The sequence below is a fragment of the Ranitomeya imitator genome, chromosome 2, assembly GCF_032444005.1.
Source record: "Ranitomeya imitator isolate aRanImi1 chromosome 2, aRanImi1.pri, whole genome shotgun sequence".
NCBI classification, from domain to species: domain Eukaryota; kingdom Metazoa; phylum Chordata; class Amphibia; order Anura; family Dendrobatidae; genus Ranitomeya; species Ranitomeya imitator.
In genome coordinates this window covers 421,645,120-421,651,951 of record NC_091283.1, presented here as the reverse complement: position 1 = coordinate 421,651,951, position 6,832 = coordinate 421,645,120, and the positions used below count along the sequence as shown (strand labels likewise).

Sequence of the window (6,832 nt, the reverse complement as noted above, 5' to 3'; positions counted from 1 at the left end):
TGACTCCGACCACTAGGATCTTAGCCAAAAGGCCGAGAAGCGATGGCCTGAAATGGTTTGCCACTTCGGCCGCACTAAGGCCTACAACTGACACCCATTGTGGAGACCTAGCAAAAGATTGCCGCAGGGAAAACATTTCCAGAAACTCTGCGTGTGTTCAATCTGTACACAACGCGTTTTGCTTAATGTGCATAACTCCACCTCCTATTTTAACACACCCTCACAGACAGGCGAGCAGTTGTCTTCCCAGCTCTACTGAAGCTGGGCGTAGACCCCCTCCCACCATGTGGTCTGCTGCGCTCAGGCAGCAGACTGAAGACAGCAACCATTTTACACTGCCTGTTATAGGCCAAGGGCCCATTTTGACATGGGAGGGTTCCATAGGCTCAATGTGACAGCACGTGAAGGTTCCGTGCTCAGATTCTATCTACTGCAGGCAGCGCACCTGATTGGTCAAAAGCAATAGAATACTACTCACACAGGTGTAGATGGACAAGACATGCATATTCAAGATCAGCACAGACCCCATTTTTCCTTTTTTATTTAAATACATATCATACACCACATAAATAAAAGTCAGTGGTCCACAAGAGGGAGCCAATGTTTTACAAAAGAATTCATGCATGCGGTCACAAATGTACTATGTATGGCCAAACTACTCATGGGATACTTCAATTTAAACACTTAGTACTGACAGCAGGGGCCTAATTTTGTAGATGGCACAATATATTTGCAACACTGTTACAGAGGCCTAATTCGGGCCTACATCTTAACACACCTGTTGCAACCAGCAAAGACTGATTGATTGATTGATTGATTGATTGATTGCATATTGGATGCAATACAATGTTTGACATACATAGGTGAAAGCAAGGCAAGGCACAGAAAATGTTGCAAATGGTCCAATGAAATTGAGCAAAATGCTACATTTGGCATCTGAAATGGGCTTCTTTGACCCTGAAAAGAATTCTCATAAAGGGTTAAATGACAACTTGCGCTTGATTTCAATTCAATCTGTTTTTGGAAACCGGATCAGAGAAGGAGTGCACTGTTCCCGGAGATACTGCAATAATGGGTCAATGCGTGGAGTGGACAGAGCAAGCTCCATTTCCAGCTCCCTGTTATAAAAATCCATTTAATATATGGTCCCCAAATAGGGGACGTATCAGATATTAAACTGATAAGAACAGATTTTTTTTTCCCATCAGTCAATTTACTCTATAAGATCATCTTGTCTTATCACTTACGTAAAAGTTATTTCTAGAGTAAATGTCATCATCTGGGCATGCATCTTTATTTACATACATACATACAGTACACTTATTATACCATCATATACAGTCATGGCCAAAAGTATTAAAACCCCTGCAATTCTGTCAGATAATACTCAGTTTCTTCCTGAAAATGATTGCAAACACAAATTATTTGGTATTATTATCTTCATTTAATTTGTCTTAAATGAAAAAAACACAAAAAGAATTGTCCTAAAGCCAAATTGGATATAATTCCACACCAAACATAAAAAAGGGGGTGGACAACAGTATTGGCACCCATCGAAAAATCATGTGATGCTTCTGTAATTTGTGTAATTAACAGCACCTGTAACTTAACTGTGGCACCTAACAGGTGTTGGCAATAATTAAATCACACTTGCAGCCAGTTGACATGGATTAAAGTTGACTCAACCTCTGTCCTGTGTCCTTGTGTGTACCACATTGAGCATGGAGAAAAGAAAGAAGACCAAAGAACTGTCTGAGGACTTGAGCAACCAAATTGTGAGGAAGCATAAGCAATCTCAAGGCTACAAGTCCATCTCCAAAGACCTGAATGTTCCTGTGTCTACCGTGCGCAGTGTCATCAAGAAGTTTAAAGCCCATGGCACTGTGGCTAACCTCCCTAGATGTGGATTGAAAAGAAAAATTGACAAGAGATTTCAACGCAAGATTGTGCGAATGTTGGATAAAGAACCTAGACTAACATCCAAACAAGTTCAAGCTGCCCTACAGTTCGAGGGTACTACAGTGTCAACCCGTACTATCCGTCGGCGTCTGAATGAAAAGGGACTGTATTGTAGGAGACCCAGGAAGACCCCACTTCTTACCCCGAGACATAAAAAAGCCAGGCTGGAGTTTGCCAAAACTTACCTGAAAAAGCCTAAAATGTTTTGGAAGAATGTTCTCTGGTCAGATGAGACAAAAGTAGAGTTTTTTGGGCAAAGGCATCAACATAGAGTTTACAGGAGAAAAAAAGAGGCATTCAAAGAAAAGAACACGGTCCCTACAGTCAAACATAGCGGAGGTTCCCTGATGTTTTGGGGTTACTTTGCTGCCTCTGGCACTGGACTGCTTGACCGTGTGCATGGCATTATGAAGTCTGAAGACTACCAACAAATTTTGCAGGATAATGTAGGGCCCAGTGTGAGAAAGCTGGGTCTCCCTCAGAGGTCATGGGTCTTCCAGCAGGACAATGACCCAAAACACACTTCAAAAAGCACTAGAAAATGGTTTGAGAGAAAGCACTGGAGACTTCTAAGGTGGCCAGCAATGAGTCCAGACCTGAATCCCATAGAACACCTGTAGAGAGATCTAAAAATGGCAGTTTGGAGAAAGCACCCTTCAAATATCAGGGACCTGGAGCAGTTTGCCAAAGAAGAATGGTCTAAAATTCCAGCAGAGCATTACCGGAAGCTGTTGGTCGCAGTTATTTTGGCTAAAGGTTGTGCAACCAAGTATTAGGCTGAGGGTGCCAATACTTTTGTCTGGCCCATTTTTGGAGTTTTGTGTGAAATGATCAATGTTTTGCTTTTTGCTTCATTCTCTTTTGTGTTTTTTCATTTAAGACAAATTAAATGAAGATAATAATACCAAAGAATTTGTGTTTGCAATCATTTTCAGGAAGAAACTGAGTATTATCTGACAGAATTGCAGGGGTGTTAATACTTTTGGCCATGACTGTACATTTCATACTAAAACATTCCATGCAGAGAAATGCCATACCTGCTCCGCTTTATCCTCTCCTAGTCTCTTCTTGTCATATAAATACACAATAAAAAGCCTAGATAAAAGAAGGTTGACAGCATCATTTGGCAATACAACAGTTTTTTTTAAAGACTAAAAGATTCCACACATCCCATATTACTTCCTTTAAAATTGTTAAGAAAACCCACACCATTCTTGCATTTTGTTGCCTGTCAAAATCCTGCCCGGTAAGAATAACCTCATAAGTCAGTTCATTAAACCCCAACAATTTCATCATGAAACCTCTTAATATTTTTAAAATCTGACACATATACCCGCAAGACCAAAGCAAATGAGGTAAATCTTCAATCCCTTTGCATCCATCCCTTGGGCACACCTCAGCAATCTTCATCCCTCTCCTCCGTAAAAAAGGCCTTTGTTGGCAAAGCTCCATGTATAGCCAACCATACAATGTCCAACTGTCTTCCTGTTACCCCTGGGATTTTAAACAGCTTCCATATAGTAGCCGATTGAGCTGTATTCAGAAGCGGAACCTCACATTGCACTTCCCCCTGCCTAAAGTGCTTTACCATTTTCTTTTTGTCAGGTAGTCCCAAACTATTAAAGCCTCTTGATTCATAGAACAACTTGATTACAACATAAAAAGATGGTATCACATGAGATCTAGGTCGATTTAAAGTTAAAGTGCACCATTCCCATTTAGCCATCATTCCACCCGCCAGATAAAACATTAAATCCGCTACCCTTCCACCCCCTTTAAATGCTCTAAACGTTAACAATAAATAGTGCAAGCTCCAAAAAAACTCCAAGATTGGAAAGTCATAGCCCCCCAACTCATGTCTGCTCATTACTATTACTCTCCTAATCCTTTCCATCTTTGATGCCCAAAAAAACCCAAAAATTTTCCTTGTCATCCTTTTGAGCCAGAGTTTCCCAGGCGGAAAAATAGTACAAAAATATAAAAATAAAGGTAACAACATAGACTTAATTAATAACACCTTGCTGTTAGGTGTCGAGTTCCCGCCTCTGCACAGGGGGAATCTCGAACCATCTCTGTTGCAGTCTCCCATTCTTCTCCAGCCGCAGTGGAGTCTGCTCAGCGGAGACGTTGTTCCCAGCGTCTTGCTCAGTCTCACTCTGTGCATAGGATTACTGCTGATTTTCCTGCTTCTGCTATTGAAGCCAGTGCTGGGCAGTGGCGAGCAGACGCTTTTGGGATTAAGTCCTGCTTTTTCCCTTCTGAGCATGCCCAGGGTGAGATCTCCCGTTGGAGATCGAGGGTCACATGCTCAGATGCTGCAGCGGTTCCCATTGGTCCTTTATTTGAAGGTCCTGAACGTGCTGCAGCTATATAAGCTTAACATGACTGCACGGCCATGCGCTAGTGTGCATTTGTAAATGTGTGTGTGTTGTGAGTGAAAGTCGTTCATTAAAATCCCCTCCCTATTGGATGACTGTTCGCGGAAGGTGGGTGATTGCTATCTAGCACCCGACTTAGCTACCAGCACATTACACATCATACAGCGTCTAATTGCTGAGACCGCCAGTGCGGCGCCGTGAGCTTTCACAGCGCTTTCCTGACCCAAGCCTGGGTGTTTAGTGGCATCCGCCAGTGCGGCACCGCATGCACTCTAGTGCATCTTTTATTATTACTTTTGTTACGCTGACACCCCATTAGCGGTGTCGAGTGCAAGTAGTCCAGTCGAACTCGGATCCCAAGTCTTGGGACTGAGCTTGGTGACTCCTTGCTTGCGCTCTTGTGTGCGGTACCACGGCCCTGTGACTTAACACGGTTTGCTTCCTTCACACAGGGTGAAGTTAACCCGTGTGTGTATTCACATTGTACCGCCATATAGTCTGTCATTACTTGGCAGCAGGTTCCATCTCTGCACGGTGGACCCCGGGCTGTGAACGCACCTTATTCTATCTTATTATTTGGTGCGTTCTGCTAGCCCTAACACTTACCTTTTAAAGATAAGTTACGTAATTTCCAGTAAGAGAGCTTCTTCTCAATTTTACTTTCCAAGTTTTCAAAATTCTGTTTTCCTTTTAAATCCTCCTCAAAAACTGTTCCCAACACTTCAATATGTTCCTTCTGTATAACTCCATCCACTTTAACCGGAACTTTCTTCCCAAAATTGTACAATTGACATTTGCCCCAATTAACAGGCATACCCGCCACTGCACAAAAGATCCTCAAATGCAAGTTTGCTCTATTTAAATCAGCCTGAGACCTTCCAATTAATACCACATCACCCATATAGCCCAGGGACTTAACCCTTTGACCACCACTCCCCAGAATAAAGCATCCACCCACATGTTTATCTTTTTGCAAACTCAATAAAAAAGGTTCCATGACACATAAATAAAATGGGTGATAAGGGGCACCCCTGCCTTACCCCCATCCTTACTGCAATTGAGGAACTTATATTGCCATTAACAATTTTCTGACTGCTAACGTTAGTATACAAACATTTCATAAGCCCTAAAAAATTTTCAGGTATTCCCATTTTAGCTAACACCATAAACATAAACCGATGAGACACCTTATCAAATACTTTTTCTAAATCTATTGACTCTTAAAGCAAGGGAAAATTTGCAGACTTTGCATAAAATATCATATCTCGTAAAACCAATACGTTATCAGTCATTCTTCTTCCTGGGACCGCACAAGTCTGATATTCACCCACCATATAATGAATAACTTTGCTAATTCTGCTAGCCAAAATCTTGGAAAAAATCTTGTAATCACAATTTAATAGTGTGATAGGCCTCCAATTCTTAACCTCCCTCCTATCCCCTTTTTTTTTATAAATCAGAGTAACCACCCCTTTCCTCATAGAATCAGACAAAACCCCAGTATTAAAAATATAACTTATCACTTTCATAAAATGTTCCTTTAAAATCGGCCAATATCTATATATATAATTGTCTAAGGGTTTTTCCGTCTGTCTGTCTGTCTGTCTGTCCTGGAAATCCCGCCTCTCTGATTGGTCGAGGCCGCCAGGCCTCGACCAATCAGCGACGGGCACAGCATCGACGTAGAAATCCCGCGTCTCTGATTGGTCGAGGCCGCCTGGCCTCGACCAATCAGCGACGAGCACAGCGACGATGATGTCATAAAGGACGTAGATATCCCGCGTCTCTGATTGGTCGAGGCCGCCAGGCCTCGACCAATCAGCAACGGGCACAGCGACGATGATGTCATAATGGTTGCCATGGCGACGATGTCATAAAGGTTGCCTCGACCAATCAGCGACGGGCACAGAGATGATGATGTCATAATGGTTGCCATAGCGACGATGATGTCATAAAGGTTGCCTCGACCAATCAGCAACGGGCACAGCGACGATGATATCATAATGGTTGCCATGGCGACGATGATGTCATAAAGGTTGCCTCGATCAATCAGCGACGGGCACAGTCTGCCGCGAATTCTGGAATCATCATTGTCCATATACTACAGGGACATGCATATTCTAGAATACCCAATGCGTTAGAATCAGAGACCGGCACAGCATCGACGTAGAAATCCCGCGTCTCTGATTGGTCGAGGCCGCCAGGCCTCGACCAATCAGCAACGGGCACAGCGACGATGATGTAATAAAGGACGTAGACATCCCGCGTCTCTGATTGGTCGAGGCCGCCAGGCACAGCGACGATGTGGCGGCCTCGACCAATCAGCAACGGGCACAGCGACGATGATGTCATAAAGGTTGCCTCAACCAATCAGCGACGGGCACAGTCTGCCGTGAATTCTGGAATCATCAATGTCCATATATTACAGGGACATGCATATTCTAGAATACCCGATGCGTTAGAATCGGGCCACAATCTAGTAAAGAATAAAATTC

General features: G+C 43.1%; 1 pseudogene; it reads right to left on the bottom strand.

Moving 5' to 3' along the window:
• Nucleotides 1-1,038: 1,038 nt before the first annotated feature.
• Nucleotides 1,039-1,258, bottom strand: LOC138668154 (U2 spliceosomal RNA; annotated as a pseudogene).
• Between the last annotated feature and the right edge of the window lie 5,574 nt (nt 1,259-6,832).